Source organism: Rhinatrema bivittatum, chromosome 3 (assembly GCF_901001135.1).
Source record: "Rhinatrema bivittatum chromosome 3, aRhiBiv1.1, whole genome shotgun sequence".
In the NCBI taxonomy this organism is placed as follows: Eukaryota; Metazoa; Chordata; class Amphibia; order Gymnophiona; family Rhinatrematidae; genus Rhinatrema; species Rhinatrema bivittatum.
In genome coordinates, this window is record NC_042617.1 from 582,454,134 (window position 1) to 582,475,194 (window position 21,061).

Genomic DNA, 21,061 nt, shown 5'->3' on the forward strand with positions numbered 1-21,061 from the left:
ACCGTTGATGCAACTCCAACATTACTCTCTGCATCAATGGCAGGGGAGGGCAGGAAATTTGAAACAAACAGTTACCAACAAGGGCCCTGAACTTGGTGGTTGGTGAAACAGATAAATTATGGGAAAATAAAGTGTGGGAGCTTGCTGGGCAGACTGGATGGGCCGATTGGTCTTTTTCCACCGTCATTTCTATGTTTCTATGTTAAGATGCCTTCAGTCTTCCTTCCAGTCGCATGTAAATTCTGGGAAACTCAGCAAAGGTAGATTGATTTTTCAAGAAGATCATTTCCGTCAAATCAGACACCAATCTTGAGCAAAGAGGGCTCTCCTTGTCCCTTGCCACTGAGAAGACTCATTCGCTAGGCACACTTGTTGGTAGGCAGGAAAGATAAAGTGGAGCCATCTTGGCCAGGTCTGGCCAGACCACAGACTTAATGTGTGCCCCAATATGCCAGCAGAGCAGCAGGGTTATTCTACGCCAGGCCCTCCTCTCCAGGCATCCTGCAGAGAGAAGAAGGTGAGGGGATGAGCCTGGAACACACAGAGAAGAGAACAGCCATTCTGCTCTCTATTCCAGTCCTCCTCTCTTGTTCTCCTTCACCCCCCCCTGCAGGGAGCAGAAGGGGAAGGGATGATACTGAAGCAGACACAGCAGAGCAAAGAACAGGCACATAAAAAGGTTTGAATTAGCACAAGTTTGAAAGTTTTGAGCAGTAATGCCAATTGTCAAGGCTTCAACCCTGGTCTTGACGAATGGCACTGCCGCTCACAACTTTCAAACTCATAATAATTTCAGCCCCATTATGTGTACATTACTGAGGGCTTACGTTCAGGCAGAACAACCTAGAATGGCTTTCTGGGAACCGAGAAAGTGTAGTAGAACGAGCAAGGAATAACAGTTTTCACTGCCCTGAGGAAGCAGAACAGCGATAATAGTTGCATGGATCATCTATGGCTCTCTGCTCCTTGGAGGAAGCAGGGAAGAGCAGAGCGTGTTGAGGCTGCTTTGATTCTATGTGTGTGTGTGTGTGTGTGGGGAGAGAGAGTGTTCATACCTGGCCCTGGTCCCGCCCCTTTACCCAGGTCACACCTGGCCCTGGCTCCGTCCATCTCACCCCCTCCACACTTCCACTTCCTTTTTGTCTACAAATTAAATCCCGCTCCGAAACATCTTTACTCAGTCCTAGGCAAACATTTTCTGCTAAATATTTACCATGCATCAGCTTTCAAAAAAAATTACAGTTCAGAATTTTCCCACTCTTCACCCTCCAGAAGTTTGAACTATTTTGGGCTTTATTCAGAAATGGACTTTCCTCTATTCTTTGCCTAAGGCAGGGATGGCGAACTCCAGTGCTCACGTGCCACAGACAGGCCAGGTATTCAGGATATCCCCCATGAATATGCATGAGAAAGATCTGCATGCACTGCCTCCACTCTATGCAAATTTATCTCATGCATATTCATGGAGGATATCCTGAAAACCTGGCCTGTTTGAGGCACTGGAGGACTGGAGTTCGCCATCCCTGGCCTAAGGGGAAAAAAACATCCCGTCTTTATTGAATAAAGTCCTTTTGGTGAATGAAGCCCTAAGATCACAAATTTCCAAGAACAGTGAAGAACTCTGCCCGTTGCGCAAATATTTTCTTTTGCTCACTTTGAAACTAAAGCCCATAGGGGTGGATTTTCAAACCTACGTGTGGGCGTACATGTGCGCCCGCTACCTGGCGCGCACACATGGACGCCTGATTTTATAACATGCACGCGCAGGCGCGCACATGTTATTAAATCAAGGGTCAGCTTGGGGGTCGGTGCGCGCAAGGGGGTGCACACTAGTGCATCTGACGCGCCGACGCCGGCTGCCTTCACCCGTTCACTTCCCCCTAATCTAACTTTCCCACCCCTTCCCCTAACCCTCCCGTCCCCTGGCCCTATTCTAACCACCCCGGCCTCTATCTTACCTTTTGCACCTGCCAGCACACGATCCTCTGACACAGCGTCCCAGGCCTTTATAAAATAGGCCCGGCGCGCGTAACCCACTCTCCGCGCGTAAATCCAGGGGAATTGTGCATGTAGAGCTTTTAAAATCCAGCCCATTATGTTTTGTTTATCTTTACTAAAAGAAATTGATCCCCCAGCCACAGATGGCTGCAAAAATACGTTACAAATTCCTGTGCATCACAAAGAGAAAAGAAGCCCTCCATCATGTATTTATGTATTTATTTATGCGTGTATGTTTAACAATATTGCTTTGAATGTTTTACTTCTAATTGGGGATAAAGAGTTTTTGATTCTGCTTTTTGCACTTACGCAGAGTAAACTAAAACACACCATGTGGATTTGTAAGGGAGAGATAGTTAACTTGATCCCTATTTTGGGAAGTTTAAATGTCAAATGCATAAGTGCGATAGAAATTGAAAAGCTCTGTTTCTTACTAGGTATAATTTGGGGAATTGCTAGTAATCCAATTTGTTTCCTTCCAGTAGTGCATTACTGTATTTCATCGACTGTCTAATTGACTCTTAACCTCTGTGCCATAAAACAGGTGGCTCACACTGTTCAAATTCAGATCTCTTTTTATATGTAGCCGCATGTATATATTCTTGCACAGATGTGATTGGGTGTTAAGGAAGAGGGACTTACATGACCCTTTTTTCATAATTCTCTACATTCCTGACTATTTTTTTTAAAACATCTTTTTACTAATACGAAAGGTAACGGTAAAGACAGAACATGTGTGGTCAAAACTGAGATCACACAAAAAAAGTGTTGTTTCCAAAACAGCAGAAGGACTTTGCAAGACTTCATTCAGAACTACAGGATCTTTAATCACTCGTTTACCACATTTCACGACTTGCAAAATGCCTAAGTGTCCTCAAGTAGTAAAATGCAGAGATATGTAGAAATAATTTAACTACAATTCCTCACCAAAGTCACAGTGGTTTAGCGTGCAGGCCAGACACTATAAATTAACTGACAAAGTACTCAGCACTGTCAGCACTGTCTGTACTCATACGCTGTAAAAATAAAATGTTGTGGTGCTGACCCAGTGGCCTAGGGAATGCTGCTGTGTGTAGGAGTGCAGGACCCTCAGGTTGGATCGAAGGATCTGGTTTCCTCTTTATTGGGCTGGCAGGGGACTGCAGACGCTGCGGAGGACATCCGCCACGGAGGGAGCTGTGGCCTGTGTCCTTCAGTCAGAGAACTGCCACGGAGATAGCTGGACTAGGTAAGAGGCGGCTCGCGAAAAACCTGGAGAAGCCATCAATGAAAACACAGGACGCCTTAGTTTCAAGACCTTGTTATCTATCATATCTGGTGGTAAGCAGGGCTGGGCAAGTTCTGACTTCGGCTGGAAGACTGGATTTATGTTTTGGTAACAAATGCCCTCTTCGTTTCAGGTGTAGAACGTGAAGCCAGAAATTCCATGCAGAACTAATACTGCTGCAGCTGCTACTTATCATTTCTAAGGCACATCTAGCAGGGCCAGCAAAAGCACTAGGCGGGCTAGGCAACTGCCCAGGGCGCCAGGGTCCCAGGGACGGCAGCATCGATCATCCCGATGACTGAAAAGAGACAGCCGTGGCAGCTGGCAGGATATATGCAAGCCACCCGTTGTTACCTGTCTTTCCAGTCAGTGGCAATGGCATAGCTGCAGGTGAGCCAGAGATGGAGAAAGGGGCCTTGAGGCCATGCGGCCTAAGAGGAGCTTCGCAAAGGAGGTACATTTGTGGCAGCATAGCAGAGCACAGGGGCAGAACCTGGCCTAGTGGAAGCAAGCAACAGGGTCAGGTGACCGAGTCAGGCGCAGCACAACGAGGTACTCTGGCTACCTTGAAAGACAGGTGGGAGGGAGGAATGAGTGTGAGGGTACCGGAGACGTAGGGGAAAGGGAGGCGGGAAGGAATAAGAACATAAGAAATTGCCATGCTGGGTCAGACCAAGGGTCCATCAAGCCCAGCATCCTGTTTCCAACAGAGGTCAATCCAGGCTACAAGTACCTGGCAATTACCCAAACACTAAGAAGATCCCATGCTACTGATGCAATTAATAGCAGTGGCTATTCCCTAAGTAAACTTGATTAATAGCCGTTAATGGACTTCTCCTCCAAGAACTTATCCAAACCTTTTTTGAAGCCAGCTACACTAACTGCACTAACCACATCCTCTGGCAACAAATTCCAGAGCTTTATTGTGCATTGAGTGAAAAAGAATTTTCTCCGATTAGTCTTAAATGTGCTACTTGCTAACTTCATGGAATGCCCCCTAGTCCTTCTATTATTTGAAAGTGAAAATAACCGAGTCACATCTACTCGTTTAAGACCTCTATCATATCCCCCCTCAGCCATCTCTTCTCCAAGCTGAACAGCCCTAACCTCTTCAGCCTTTCCTCATAGGGGAGCTGTTCCATTCCCCTTTATCATTTTGGTTGCCCTTCTCTGTACCTTCTCCATCGCAACTATATCTTTTTTGAGATGCGGCGACCAGAATTGTACACAGTATTCAAGGTGCGGTCTCACCATGGAGCAATACAGAGGCATTATGACATTTTCCGTTTTATTAACCATTCCCTTCCTAATAATTCCTATAATTCTATTTGCTTTATTGACTGCCGCAGCACACTGAGCCGACAATTTTATCTGCTATGATGCCTAGATCTTTTTCCTGGGTGGTAGCTCCTAATATGGAACCTAACATTGTGTAACTACAGCAAGGGTTATTTTTCCCTATATGCAACACCTTGCACTTGTCCACATTAAATTTCATCTGCCATTTGGATGCCCAATCTTCCAGTCTTGCAAGATCCTCCTGTAATGTATCACAATCCGCTTGTGATTTAACTACTCTGAATAATTTTGTATCATCCGCAAATTTGATAACCTCACTCATCGTATTCCTTACCAGATCATTTATATATATATATTGAAAAGCACCGGTCCAAGTACAGATCCCTGAGGCACTCCACTGTTTACCCTTTTCCACTGAGAAAATTGACCATTTAATCCTACTCTCTGTTTCCTGTCTTTTAACCAGTTTGTAATCCACGAAAGGACATCACCTCCTGTCCCATGACTTTTTAGTTTTCTTAGAAGTCTCTCATGAGGGACTTTGTCAAACGCTTTCTGAAAATTCAGAGACGTGCTTGGAGAGGGAGGGGAGAGGGAGGGGAGAGGGGAATGAGTGTGAGGGTACCGGAGATGTAGGGGAAAGGGAGGCGGGAAGGTATGTAAGGTGACCAGAGACGTGCTTGGAGAGGGGAATGAGTGTGAGGGCAGCAGAGATAAGCTTGGAGGTGGGGGTGGGGAATAAGTGTGCCGAGGGTCAGGGGGTACATGGCTGAAGTTTTGCCTAGGTCACCTAATACCCTTACACCGGCCCTGAGAAGTAGACATAGATAGAGCCTACTTTCTGGAATGCATGCATGAGTTTCCAGGCATATTTCTGGCTTTAAAAGTATCCTTGTTGGATCTCCATCGAGGGTTTTGGGGGGTGGATTAGGCCTTTATCAAGGAATTCAGATGGTGTTGGGTCTTCATCAGGGGCTTGGCTTGAGGGAGCAGAGTTTCCCTTTTGTGTTAGATGTCAGTGTGCTGACCCTGCAGACACCCAGTTCAGAGCAGAAGACCCAGAAGACCTTGCACTAATTTACTAAGGTTTAACACATAGGGTGATAATGAGCATTTCTCATTACCTTAATTTGCATCTCATTTTTGCAGTTTGCATGCATGTATGACATATGGCTATTTTTAGTACGCACATGCTCATGGGTTGTGGATATATTTAGTACGCACTGTAAAGTGTTAGTACGTTGATTCGATTTGTTGCACATGCTAAATGACCTTAGCTAGTACCTTCCCTAAATGATGCTGTAGGGAAACTACATCAAGTCTCCTCCAGGGATTTCCTCTGACTTTTTGTTTTTCCCCCTGCTCATGATTGTAATCTAAATTCTACATTTTCCGGCTTCTGGTGAACAACAGGCATGGATGCTGTTAAAATATACTATTTTAGAAGCACAGTTCAGATGTATTCCACACAATAAGAAAGATGGAAGGAAGGCCAAATGATTGCTGATATGGTTAAAAGGTGAGGTGAAAGAAGCTATTTTAGCCAAAAAAAGTTTCCTTCAAAAATTGGAAGAAGGATCCATCTGAAGAAAATAGGAAAAAGCATAAGCATTGGCAAGTTAAATGTAAAACAATGATAACAGATTAAAAGAGAATTTGAAAAGAAGTTGGCCGTAGAGGCAAAAACTCATAATAAAAACTTTATAAAATATATTCGAAGCAGGAGGCCTGCGAGGGAGTCTGTTGGATCGTTAGATGATCCAGGGCTTAAAAGGGCAGTTAGGGAAGATAAGGCCATCATGGAAAGATGAATTCTTTGCTTCTGTGTTTACTGAGGAAGATGTTGGGGAGATACCCATTCCAAAGATGATTTTCAAAAGTGAATATTCATAGGAACTGACCCAAATCATGGTGAATCTGGAAGATGTAGTAGGCCAGATTGACAAACTGAAGACTAGCAAATCACCTGGATAGGATAGTATACTCCCAGGGTTCTGAAAGAACTAAAAAATGAAATTTCAGACCTATTACAAGTAATTTGTAACCTATCATTAAAATTATCCATTGTACGTGAAGACTGGAAGGTGCCTGATGTAACCCCAATATATAAAAAGGAATTCAGATGTGATCTGGGAAACTAGAGACCAGTGAGTCTGACTTCAGTGCCAGGAAAAATCTGGAAACTATTATAAAGAATAAAATCACAGAACATTTAGATAGACCTGGTTTAATGGCACACCGCCAAATGGATTTACCCAAGGGAAGTCTTGCCTAACAAATCTGCTTCATTTTTTTGAAGGGGTTAATAAACATGTGGATAAAGGTGAACCGGTAGATGTGGTGTATTTGGATTTTCAGAAGGCGTTTGACAAAGTCCCTCATGAGAGGCTTCGAAGAAGACTAAAAGGTCATGGGATAGGAGATGTTCTTTTGTGCATTGCAAACTGGTTAAGACAGAACATAGAAAGTAGGATTAAATGGTCTCTTTCACAGTGGAAAAAGATAAACAGTGGAGTACCTCAGGGATCTGTACTTGGACCAGTGCTTTTCAATATATTTATAGATGATCTGGAAAGAAATACGACGAGTGAGGGATCAAATTTGCAGATGACACAAAATCATTCAGAGTAGCTAAATCACAAGCAGATTGTGATAAAATGCAGGAGGACCTTGAGAGACTGGAAGATTGGGCATCCAAATGGCAGATGAAATATAATATGGATAAGAGCAAGGTGATGCATATAGGGAAAAATAACCATGCTGCAGCTATATAATGTTAGGTTCTACTTTAGGAGTTACTACCCAGGAAAAAGATCTGGGAGTCAAAGTGGATATTACATTGAAATCGCCAGCTCAGTGTGCTGCAGCAATCAAAAAATCAAGCAGAATGTAAGGAATTATTAGGAAGGGAATGGTTAATAAAACAGAGGATATAATAATGTCTCAATGGTTATACTGCATCTGTGTGCATTTCTGGTCACCGCATCTCAAAGAAGATATAGTTGCACTGGAGATGGTACAGAGAAGGACAACCAAAATGATAAGGGGAATGGAACAGCTTCCCTATGAGGAAAGGCTGAAGAGGTTAGGGCTGTTCAGCTTGGAGAAGAGACGGCTGAGGGGGGATATGATAGAGGTGTTTAAGATCATGAAAGGACTTGAATGAGTAGATGTGAAATGGATATTTACTCTTTCAGATAATACAAGTTCTAGGGGGCATTCCATGAAGTTAGCAAGCAGCACATTTAAAATGAATGAGAGAAAATTATTTTTCACTCAATGCAATTAAGCTCTGGAATTCATTGCCAGAGGATATGGTTAAGGCAGTTAGTGTAGCTGGGTTTAAAAATGGTTTGGAGAAGTTCCTGGAGAAGTCTATGAACTGCTATTGGTCAATAGGGAATAGCCACTGCTTTGTTGCCAGCATTAGCAGCAGCATGGGATCTATGTAATGTTTGGGTACTTGTGACTTGGATTGGCCACTATTGGAGACAGGATACTGGTCTGTCCCAGTGTGGCTTTTCTTATGTTCTTATATAGATGGTTAGATTAATCTTTTGCCTTGTAATGATCCGGGTCCAAGTTACAATTTACACACCAAGACTGCTTCAGACCTCCTCAGAGAGTTCTTCTAGCTTCTCTCTGCCTAGGACTTTGTACCAATTTTGTTATTGCCTTTTGCCCCTCATTTGGAGCCTTGAGGTGTTTTTGCCATTCTGGGTGGCTACTTAGCACCTCCCATGGTACTTTGGGATCTTCCTGGCACTGTGTGTGCTGCTTTGACCCTCTCTCGGTGCCTGGGGAGGTTTCTCCGCCACCTTTGCTACTCCATCGCTCATTCATGGTGTCCTAGGCTGTTCATGCCACACTCCTGGTGCCGTGGTTGGATTTAAGATTATTGATCCCATAGGAAAAGGACTGGGGGGGGGGGGTGTTGAGTTTCGCACCCAAAACATCAGAGACCAGCAGGAGGAATTCCAGTTTGGGGGGTTCTTCTAGAATTTGGTGCCCTAGACACATAACTAGGTGGTCTCTGCCCACACCTGACCCTGCTTGGTGCTGCTTTGCCCCCTCACACTACGTTGGGATGTTCATCCCACTGCTACTGGAGCGTCCCTGCCAGTCCTGCTGCTCTGCTTCTCTCATGGTGCCTGGGAGGGTGCCTGCCCCTTTACATTGCCTTGGGAGATTCGTACCACTTTTGCTGCCTCTTTCTCACAGTCTTGCTGCCTTTTGAGTGCTTTTCCGTCTTCTGACGATGTCTACCCACAAGTTTAGTCGGAAATGAATTTAAAAAAACCCAACAACAATACAGTTCTGGAGCCCAAAAGAGGCTGCATTGCCTCCCCCATTGACTTTAATGGGAAACAAATGAATGAAATGAATAAGTGAAACGAGCTAAATGGATTTTAGTGATTTATGAAATGAATTAATGAGCCGAAATGAAACGTTTGCCTCTGCACGTTCCTAATGACAGGTTTGGAAAATTCCTGGGAAGTATCCTGCTGCTTTAAGTGCATTTACCTTCAGACTTGGCTGTAGATGCTGCCACTATACATTTTAAAGACAAATTTTTTTTATCAGATCTTCGGGGTTTTAAGGGACTGCAGTAATTGCCGTGGCACACACAGTGCTGGCACCATGACCAGAGAACTGCCTGGGCACTTCAAGGCTCACGGTGACAAGAACAATTCCTTAACCAATCTACCTCACCCCAAAGATGATCATTCAAAGCAGAACACTTGCTGCGTTCATTTTTTAAGGTATTTAACCTGTAAGGAGTGTGACAGCATTTGGGAGGATAATTCTGAAACGGCGGTAAAATCAGGGTGTGCACCGTACACGCAGACCTTGCTGAAAATGTTCAAAGTGCATTTACCTGCATGAGCTAGCTTTGAAACTCCTCTGCTAATGTGGACAGGTATGCACACAAATCACCTCCCACAAAAGTATTTAGTTATTTATAGGCATTCGCTATGCCGCATTCTACCAGGGCTGGCCTCAAGGCAGATTGCAATCAATTTATATCAAAGAATTGCTATTGAAGTAACTTGCAGTGGTGATCAGGGTATGCAACTTCAAGCATGGCACTTACTTTTTAAAATAAAAAATGCTACGCCTTAAGTTGCAACTCTGCCCCACCTCTGCTCCCTGACTTTGTGCACACTAAGCCCAGGCCAATTTTAGAGCAGCTATTTACGCACATATAACGGAGTTTCATGTGCATAAGTGGCTTTTAAATAGCCCTGTAAGGGATTATGATTAGCATGGGAAGAAATGATCATACTGGGCAGGCCTAGCAGAGCTCTCATTTCTAGTATCAAAAAGACACCCGCCACTTTTAAAGAAACAGCACTGTATGATCAGATGCCAGGAGCATATTTAAAATGTGATTTACGACATGCCTGAAACTATTTTTAGTGTCGGTACTTAATATTTTTCTACTCCCTCCTTAACATATATACCAGCCAACTATCAAAACCAAGAAAAATTCTTCATCTTCTAGGTGCAGATGTTATTTCTAGCATTCCTTTATTTCAACAGTCTAAAATCAACTTTTTGCATTATAAGTACTGTATGTGTCATGCAGAGAATTGACCCCATTTGCAATAACAAGTCAGAAGTTTTCAGTATCTTTTATGCCTATTTACATTTTTTTAAACTATGATTTGGGCTGCCAGGAATTCAGCCCTTCCTTTATATTTACAAGAAAACCTAAATTTAAAAAAAAAATGACAGGAATTATTTTTTAACTTAATTTGCCACTTCTAGGTAGGTGTTGCCAAAAATCCTTACCACCACACGCTCATGGCAAGTCTGTCTAGTCCTATATGGAATGAACAGAAGTGCCTGGAAAAGAATTCAGACAGTTATTTCCTGTACAGCGCTGACCCTAGAGCACACCCAGCACTAATACCAGTGATCTGAACGGAATGCAGCAAGTGATACATTTTTATCATCTCATGGTTAGTCTTTCCAGAGAAATTTGCACAAGAATATGTCTTAGCAGTTGACAGTTCTTGTATTTTAGCAAGGAAGGGATGGCAAACATCCAAGTCTTTATAATGTAAATTAGAAACATGTATACACATTGTTTTTGTTTTGTTTTTTCTTTTTTTTTGTTCTTTTTAAACTTTTTGTTTATCAATTTGACAAAAATTAAAAAGCAAACATTGCCTGAACAGAAAATAGGGATATATGTACAGATCAATCCAAAACATAATTCCAAACAAATAAAACACCATACTGCTCTCTACAAAGCCTCCGATGAAGGGTGAAAGAGATCTATCAGAAAAAAAGAGAATCAAATTAACAAGAAAAATTATAATCCTCAACTAGAGACAAAGGTAAAGGCATTAGAAAGAGAAATATTAGAGATGTGCAGTTGTTAGAAAGAAATAGGTAAAGCGTAATGAATGAGACCATAGTTATTTTATTTGTGGACCCATAAAATGAGTGGAGGGCCTCTGCGAATTAAACAAATAACATCTTAGAAGCCCAGACCAGATGTATTCCATGCATTAAAAAAGGTGGAAGGAAAGCCAAATGACTGCTAGCATGGCTAAAAGGTGAGGTGAAAGAGGCTATTCTAGCCAAAAGAGCATCCTTCAAAAAATGAAAAAGGCATCTGAATGAAGAAAACGGGAAACAGCATAATCACTGGCAAGTTAGAAGCAAACCACCGATAAGGAAGGCAAAGATAACATTTGAAAAGAAGCTTCTTGTAGAAGGAAAATCTCATAATAAAAACTTTTTTTCTTTTAGAAAAGGCTGCAAGGGAGTGCGTGCGTTGGACCATTTGATGATCAAGGGGTAAAAGGTGCGTTAAGGGAGGACAAGGCCATAGCAGAGAGATTGAATGAATTCTTTGCTTTGGTTTTTACTGGGAAAGAAGTAAGGCCATACCAGAAGTGATATTTAAAGGTGATGATTCAGAGGAAATGAAAAAAATCTCAGAGATTCTGGAAGAGTAGCAAATCACCTGGACCAAATGGTATACATTCCAGAGTGCTGAAAGTACAGAAAAATGAAATTGCAGAACTACTATTGATAATCTGTAAACTATCATTAAAAACAGCTATGGTACCTGAAGAATAGAAGGTGGCCAATGTAATGCCAATATTTAAAAAGGGTTCCAGGGATGATCCAGGAAACTAGACTGGTAAAGCCTGATGTCAGTGCTGGGAAAAATAGTTGAAATTATTCTAAAGAACAAAATTATTGAACATATAGATACTTTAATGAAGGCGTGATAAACATCTGTTTTTATGGTTGAAATGTAAACCGTAGTGATAAGTAACTCTGTTATTTGAACTTCGGTATAGAAAAGTTATTAATAAATAAATAAATAAATAAATAAATAATGTGACAAAGTCAACATGGATTTCGCCAAGGGAAATCTTGCTTCACCAATGTGCTACATTTCTTTTGAAGGCGTGATAAACATATGGATTAAGGTGAATCAATTGATATAGTATCTTGATTTTCAGAAAGCATTGGACAAATTATCTTATGAGAGACTCTTGTGGAAATGAAAAAGCCATAGGAAAGGAGGCAATGTTCTATTGTGGATTGAGAACTGGTTATAAGATAGAAAACAAAGAGTAGGGCTAAATGGTTAATTTTCTCAATGGAGAAAGGTGAATAGTGAAGTGCCCCAGGGATCTGTAATAGGACCACTGCTTTTAAACATATTCATAAATAACCTAGAGATTGGAACGACAAGTGAGGCAATCAAATTTGCTGATGATACAAAATTATTCAAAGCTGTTAAATCACTAAGGATTGTGAAAAATTGCAAGAGAAACTTGCAAAACTGGAAGACTGGGCATCCAAATGGCAGATATTTAATGTGGACAAGTGCAAAATAATGCATATAGGGAAGAGCAACCTAACTTAGAGCTACACAATGCAAGGTTCCAATTTGGGAGTCACTATCCAAGAAAAGGATCTAGGAGTCATCATGGATAATATATTGAACTCCTCTGCTCAGTGTGCGACAACAGCCAAGAAAGCAAATAGAATCTAGGAATTATTAGGAAAGGGATGGAGAATAAAACAGAGAATATTATAATGCTTCTGTTTCATTCTATGGTATGACCACACCTTGAGTATTGTGTGCAGCTCTGGTCACCACATTTCAATAAATGCATTGCAGAATTAGAAAAGGTACAGAGAAGGGTGACCAAAATGTTAAAAGGGGATGGAATCATTCCTGTATGCAGAAAGGCTAAGAGGCTTCTCAGTTTGAAGAAGAGATGACTGAGAGGAGTTATGATATAGCTCTATAAAATAATGAGTGTAGTGGAACGGGTAAATGCAAATCGGCTGTTTACTCTTTCAAAAAGTACAAAGACTCGGGCACAGTCAATGATGTTACTAGATAATGTATTTACGATATATTGGAAAAATAGTTTTTAAATCAATGCATAATTAAACTCTGGAATTTGTTGCTGGAGGATGTGGTGAAAGATGATCAATCTCTCCTACTACATTATAGCTGGGTTTAAAAAAGGTATAAACATGTTCCTGAAAGAAAAGTCCATAATCCATTATTAAGATAATCTTGGAGAAATCCACTGCTTATCCCTGAGGTAAGCAGCATGGGATCTATTGACTTTTTGCTATCCTGCCAGGTACTTGTGAACTGGGTTGGCACTGTTGGAAACAGGATACTAGGCTTGATGGACTTTTGGTCTGATCCAGCATGGCATATCTTGTTTATATGTTCTTATTTGTCCCATTTGTTTATTTTTCCAATCCATATCTATGGCCCGTTGAAGTCTATGGCTGTTCTCTTGCTCAAATAAACAGGTGCAAGTAACTATAGTAGCCAGCCCTTCCCTGTGTGATCTTACCGCTTTGTCAGAACTGAATTAGAGCACATTGGCAAGGAAACAAAACATAAGACAAATCAGAATGAAGAATTTTCTCATCTACCCTATCGCTGTTATCTGGATCAAATGATACTAACCCACTCCCACTATAAAGACTGAGGACAAAGCAATCTGTATTTCTCTCTAGCTTTGGTCAGAGAAGGACATCTGCTAAGAAGCTCTCTCAGAGTTGAAAAAACTAAGCTTTTGGGATTTTTGGCACTGGTAAAGGACTGCTTCTAATCTTCTCTGGCTGTGATTGTCTCATTGTGCCAGAGAAAAATAGCCAGTGGCACTTACTGCTGAATTGGATTTCTCTTCACTGGGGGTTGGTAAGGGTGGGAGATACCATGGAGAGTTGCAGCAATGCTAATAATTGTTTTTGTCTCTGTCTGGACACCAGTAAAATGAGCATTTTGCACGCTCAAAAACTGAAGAGAAAAATATTACCAGGCTTTTTGGTTGATGTTTAACAGGTTTTTTTTATGTGGAGTTTGTCATAAATAGTTTATGCAGATCAGCACACATACACTGTACTTACTGTCTGTATGTGTGTGTGCATGTGTGTATGTGTGTGTGTGACAGACAGTTCTCCACACACACACATACACACACATACTCATACACACACAGTAGAGTGGTACTGTGAGTGGAGGTACAGTTATGGTACTAATTAATAAAAAAAAATTTGTAATATCCAAACCCGAGTAGGAATGCACTAACTTAAACAAATTCTATCATATCAGGAAAAGGGAGATGAGAGAATGTTGGTTAGCAGACTTTTCAGGTCCAGGTAGCAGGAGAGGAAGGTAGCTCCAGGCAGAAGTAATTGAAATTGGAGAGAATGTGCCAACACTACCTGTTCCTCTTCCTGTAGTTTTGGAGCAGAAGGAATATGTGGAAGATCCATCCAAGGCAGACAGCAGCAGGATAGCTGTGGTAGTAGAAGCACAACACCCCAAACTAGCAGTGCGCTCTTCTTTAGTTACTGCTGCTAAGGCAGGGAAGGCAGTATTTGCATCAACTGATTCTGAGAAAGAATCTTCTATGGGAGTCTCTGAATCAGAAATGGAAAAGCTACTAGCTGAAGAAAATTTGGGAGACGTATAAAGTAGTATTTTAGCTTCTTCAGTGATGGGGAAATGATGATACTGAGCATGGTGAGGAAGAGTAGGCAGCACAGGTAGAAAGCATGATTGATACCCCTGGCATTGTTCCTTAGCATACGCTCTCTACCTCAACTCTAGTGCCAGCAACACTACTCAAAGATGTAGAAAGGGGATTGCAGAAGAAATCCCTGATCTCGGAGCACTTCAAAGTGAGGGAGGACTCACATTTTGCTCAGCGTATTCGCTGAATGAGGGATATTAGTTGAAGGAAGCAAATGAGGCATCTCACAAATGCTAGTTTGCAGCATCACCAGGAAAAGCATCACCTGCTAGCACTGGCATCAGGGGAGAGTGGCAGTACTAGCACGGGGACCCCCTTCTGCAACTCCATGTAAAAGGCAGAGGAAAGGGGTTGAATAGGGGAAGATTTTCCTTCAAGTTCATCCCACAGCCCCTTCCACCAGTCAGGTGGCAGGTCCACAGCCCCCCAGCCATGCTTCTGAAACAGCAGCCCCCCCCCCATGGAGGAAATGGGGTAGTGTTCCGTAGCACTGCCCTGGGCAAGAGAGAGGCAACGTCAAATGTAATAATGAGGAGCAGGTAGGGGAGAACATGGTTTTCAGGGTTTGCTGCACGTGTTAGCCCCCAGATACAAAGTGCTCTGCGGGATAACATTTAGTAGGAAGGTCATTCCTATCAGGTACAACCAGTGACATAGTCACATCCAGGCACAGCTGGCTAAGGCAGAGGGATGTAGTGTGCATTTAACCGGTGATTATCTGTACCAGCATAAATTCTAGGTATGCTTACCTCTCCCTGACAGCACACTGGTGGTACCTGGCTGAGGATGCAGGTGGGCTTTGCTGTACACCCAGTTGATTTATAATCCCTATACCTTGTGCCCTATTCTATCAGCCACACGAGTTGGCTTTCAGAATATCCGTGGCTTTTGCATATTTGCTGCACCTGACAGCGATGCTCTGGATCTGGCTCCCAAGGACCATAGGAATATATTCCTGCAGGAGCTGCTAAAGAGGTGCAGGAAATGAATAGGGCATTTCCGCAGGAGCATGAAAGTAGCTTCTCTGCGAAAAGCAGGAGCAATTCAGGAAGCCTGACAAGTATCTGCTTCAGGATGCTGCCACCGGCTGAAATTCCACTTCTATGAGGGGGCAGAAGTTAGCGGAGCAGCGGTCAAGCCTTCGTGATCTGTCTCCAGGGCCAGTGCTAGCATTTCTGCTGCCCTACACGAACAAATACTATGATGCTGTTCTCTTCTTCCTGCCCCCCAGCCCCTCCCAATTCATTCATTCTCTGTCCAGAGCCAATTAAAAAGAAGCCCAGCCCCCTCCAAACTTTAAAAACTGACATCTTCCCCCATCCCCGGGTCTTCAACCCCTGCCCCGGAATCCATGACCAGTGTAAGGTGAACCTTACAGCCCTCACAAAACACATCCCCTGCCCCTGGCCCTCATCACATTTATAATAACATTTTACATGAAAAATATCAAAGTTAAAAATATCACTTACATTATATTTCCATGCACTGATCCCTGCAAAAAAGACACTTGGAACCCATATGGTATTAGGCCTGTTGTGATGCGTGATGGGTGTGGGCTTGACCCTCTGAAAGCCTGAATACATTTCCTATTAGGAGAACGCTTCACCTCAGTCACACATGCAGAACATAAACAGACCCTCACCAAATAAAGAATAGAGCAACCATAAAGTAGAAATACAAACATGCAGACAAAAACTGAACTGGAAACTGCAAGAAGCCAGACTCTGTATGCAGTGCAACAATGAAAAACAGAACCATCACCACACCTCAAACATCAAGCAATACAATGAAGAAATATAATAAATGCATAATTATAACAGTAAAAACATACTATTTCAAAAACAGCTGATGAATAAAAGATCGAATAATTAAAGGTTACAATTTTTTTTAAATGTCCCAAATACAAAAAAAAATTCCAAAATAACAGACCCATCAAATAATCCCCAAAAAATAAAACTAAAAAGGATTTTTAAAAATTCACACTCTCCATACTTGGAAACCTTTGATTTCCAGTCACTTTGAGATTCTCATGGATTAGTGGGAGTGGGATACACAAACTTTCTCCTCTCTTTCATATATATATCTACACACACACACAAGTTCTCTCACACATACGCTTCCTTTCACACTCGCATAAACATAAGCTTCCCTTCTCACATACACCAGCTCGTCTTTGGTTTGGGTCTGCTAGCAGCCAGGGCCCTGCTCTTCAGTTTTGCTGCTTACAGGTTGGGATCCACCTACAGCCCCATTCTTTCACACACACACACACACACCCACACCCACACATACACACACAACCCAGGTAGGCTCTCATTCACATGCCCTCATCCACCCAAATCCCAGGCAGGCTCTGTTTCACACCCACCCAAATCCAGGAAGATTCCCATGCACCCATCCATCCCAGGCAGGTTCCCATGCACATACGCAAACACATGCACACCCATCCATCCATCCATCCCAGGCAGGCTCCCATTCACACACACACACACAGGCAACCCAGGCAGATTCTCATTCACACAAACAGGCTACACAGGTATCCTCTCATTCACACATACACACACACACACATACTCACCAATCCCAGGCATGCTACCATTCACACACACACACTCACACACATGCACATACACACACACTCGCACAGACAAACCAGGCAGGCAGAGTCCACTGGGCCTTTTCTTTCTTCTCCACTGCTGCTGCCACCTTGTGCCTCTATCATTGGGGAGAACAGGAGTGGCTATAGAGCTGGAGACCATTCTGCAGCTCCTCCTCCATGCCAGCTTCATGGGATTCAATTCTTGCAGTGCGAGCACTTCCTGTATGCTCAGCTCCTGCACCACAAGTGTTGAATACCACGGGGCCGGGCATATGAGGAGTTGCTGCAGGGCAGACTTTCTCTTCTGAGTTGCTGAGTGCAGGTCTCTTACTTCTTCTGCCTCCGGTGGGATTGGGCCCACAAGTGGCCACAGGGGCCCCTCCCTGCTTCTGGCATCACCCCCCTTGGGTGAGCCACTCTGTGCAATTGCCCGGTTTGCACACCCGGTGGTGCTGGGCCTGTCTGTCTCTGGGTTGCCACCTGGGACATCATGATTGGGTAGTGATGAGGCAGCTGGTACAAATCCTGAAGCCATTCAAGGATGCCACAAAGGACTCGAGTTCCAGAAGCGCCAGCCTGGGTGAGGGTCATCTCTATAGTAAATATTCTAAGGAAAAGTTAGAGGGTTTCCATGAGCAAAAGGGAATGGAAGCAGAGGTGTTGCAGTTTGTGGACTCCATGCAGCAGCAGCAGGTGCACGAGAGACTGAAACCTCTCACAGGAAATGATATGTGCTTGCTGCAATTTGTGACAGTCTCAGCATCTCACATACATGAAGGAGATGCTGGGAGCTAGGGTCCATTAAAAGAAGTGCCAGAGACTGAGGCACAGTGGGGATGGAGCACAGGAAACAGTGGCCACCTCAGAAAGTCGTGCAAGCAGGAGCAGCACCTCATCAGCTACATCTTCTCCCCCACCTCAATACACCAAAGCCCCATCTCTCCTGGCATAGGCTATAGCTAAAGCAGCTGGCAAGAGAGACCCTCAGTCCACCTCAGCAAAGGAGACTCCAGCACAAAAAGCATCTTATTTGACTAGGCTCAAAGAAAATATATCGAACACCAGAAATCTTAATCAAACATTTTGCGGGGTGTCTAAAAAATATCATTGCCCAAATCTTTCAGAGCTTTCTGAGTTTGTTTTACGAAGGTCCTAAAATAACCAAAATGCATGGCCCATGAAGACTGTCCTTATGTCTGAAGAAAAGATTTAATATAAAGCCTTTATCTGCCTCAAATACAAAGAAAATCAGCATAGTAGCACATTGCTCACTTCAGTAGTGTTTTCTAAAAAAAGCAAAGATGTCCAAACTATCTGCTTATATTTGCGATGAATCTGCAAGTAGAGGTGCCCCCTCAATCCATTTCTTGAATGGCAAATAGAAATCTTTACTCAGAGGTGGTATCGCATTCTCTTAAATACATAAAACCTCCAACATGAACTTCTTAAATAGTTCTTTTGGGCCAATTAGAGGAGTTATGAATCGCCTAACACTTAAAAGGTCTAAGCGATGAACAATAGTAGGGGATTTTAACCTAAATGTAGACAGCATACCAAAAACCACAACGTGTGAAATATTTTTAGACACCATGGAAGCAATGGGATGATCAGAATATGTAACTAACCCTACTCACAAAGCAGGACATATCCTTGACCCAATTTTCGCCAATCAAAATAGCTGCATTATCAATACTATGCACAACTTAATACCCTGGTCAGATCACCAACTACTTAAAGCAGAAATAACCCTCATCACCACACAACAAACAAACTCACAAAATAATCAATCTTTCACATACAGAAAAAAGGTGGAACCAGAAATACTCGAAGAAACAATACAAAGTAAAATAAATGAGTTGAAAAATGATAATGCCTCCTTATCCTTTGACTCTTGGGATAGAATCATCAACGAAATAGCAGATACCCTTATGCCCAATCCAGAAGAAAATGTTCCAAAAGGAATACAACTCAATGATACAAAAGAAACCTGGGTATAACGAGGAGCAAAGACACAATAAGATTTCCTTGAAAAAATCGGAAAAGCAATGGCGGAAATGCCAAATTCATGATATCTCTAGAAAAATACAAACCCCTATCAACAAAACACCGTGAACAAATCAATAAAGCAAAAAGGGAATACTATGCAAAACAGATTCATGGTGGAATATTTCATTCCAAATTGCTCTTCAAAACAGTTAAAAACCTAATCAAAGAACCATCCTCATCCATATCAAATAACCACAGCTTCTCAAAAAACTCATGCAACGAATATGCTACCTCGCTATTAAACAAAATAAATACATTTAAATCACAGTTCTCTACCTGCTTACCAGCAAAAGAGCCTGAAGAAAAAATTGAACAAGTGAAATGGAACTCATTTGACCCAGTTTCTAAATTTGAAATAAGCCAAATCATCACAAAAATGAGGCCTGCCTCTCACTGACTAGACCCCATTCCTGCAAGCACCTTGAAAACAGTAAATAGTTTAGTAACTCCAATATTTAAAACCGTACAAGTACCTTTTAACGGCAGGGGGAATGAAGAAAAGTGGATCTATATACAGACAACAACCAACAAGGACTGAATTACATAGTCTGGGTAAACAAATAAGCATGGATGTAGCTTGCTTATTGTGGCGGTTACTACCCTTAACTAATTAGGCTAGATATTTCACTTAGATGCAGTTCCAACACTGCTCACTACATTATTTTTTTTTTTTAGTTTTTATAAACCGACATTCCTGTATAATATACATATCACACTGGTGTACAAGGAAGTAAAACTGTCGCCTCGGGGGCGGCTTACATTGTAACAATTAACAGAGAAACATAGAGCTTAAAGGAGCATAAATTAATTTAGGGGAGTTTAGAGGAGTTTACAGTAAAACAAACATGACTAATTAAGTTTCAATAACGAACTCTTCAGGAACTTATGAACAGGGGGGGGTCAAAAACTGTCAGAGGCTAAACTGATAAAGTAGATCACCATTAATGGTGGGGGTGGAAGGGAAATAGAACCAAAAGGTTACTAAGAGCCAAGAGTAACAGATAAGTATGAGGAAAAAAAAGTGCGAAGCTTGCTGGGCAGACTGGATGAGCCGTTTGGTCTTCTTCTGCCGTCATTTCTATGTTTCTATAGGTGAGCAGTCTTTTTGGAGTGTTCCAGGTAGGCAATAGACTAAGCCAATGTTTTTTTGAACATAAGAAATTGCCATGCTGGGTCAGACCAAGGGTCCATCAAGCCCAGCATTCTGTTTCCAACAGAGGCCAAAACCAGGCCACAAGAACCTGGCAACCACCCAAACACCAAGAAGATCCCATGCTACTGATGCAATTAATAGCAGTGGCTATTCCCCAAGTAAAATTGATTAATAGCAGTTAATGGACTTCTCCTCCAAGAATCTATCCAAACCTTTTTTGAACCCAGCTACACTAACTGCACTAACCACATCCTCTGGCAACAAATTCCAGAGCTTTATTGTGCGTTGAGTGAAAAAGAATTTTCTCCGATTAGTCTTAAATGTGCTACTTGCTAACTTCATGGAATGCCCCCTAGTCCTTCTATTATTCGAAAGTGTAAATAACAGATTCACATCTACTCGTTCAAGACCTCTCATGATCTTAAAGACCTCTATCATATCCCCCCTCAGCCATTTCTTCTCCAAGCTGACAGCCCTGACCTCTTCAGCCTTTCCTCATAGGGGAGCTGTTCCATCCCCTTTATCATTTTGGTTGCCCTTCTTTGTACCTTATCCATTGCAACTATATCTTTTTTGAGATGCGCCAACCAGAATTGTACACAGTATTCAAGGTGCGGTCTCACCATGGAGCGATACAGAGGCATTATGACATT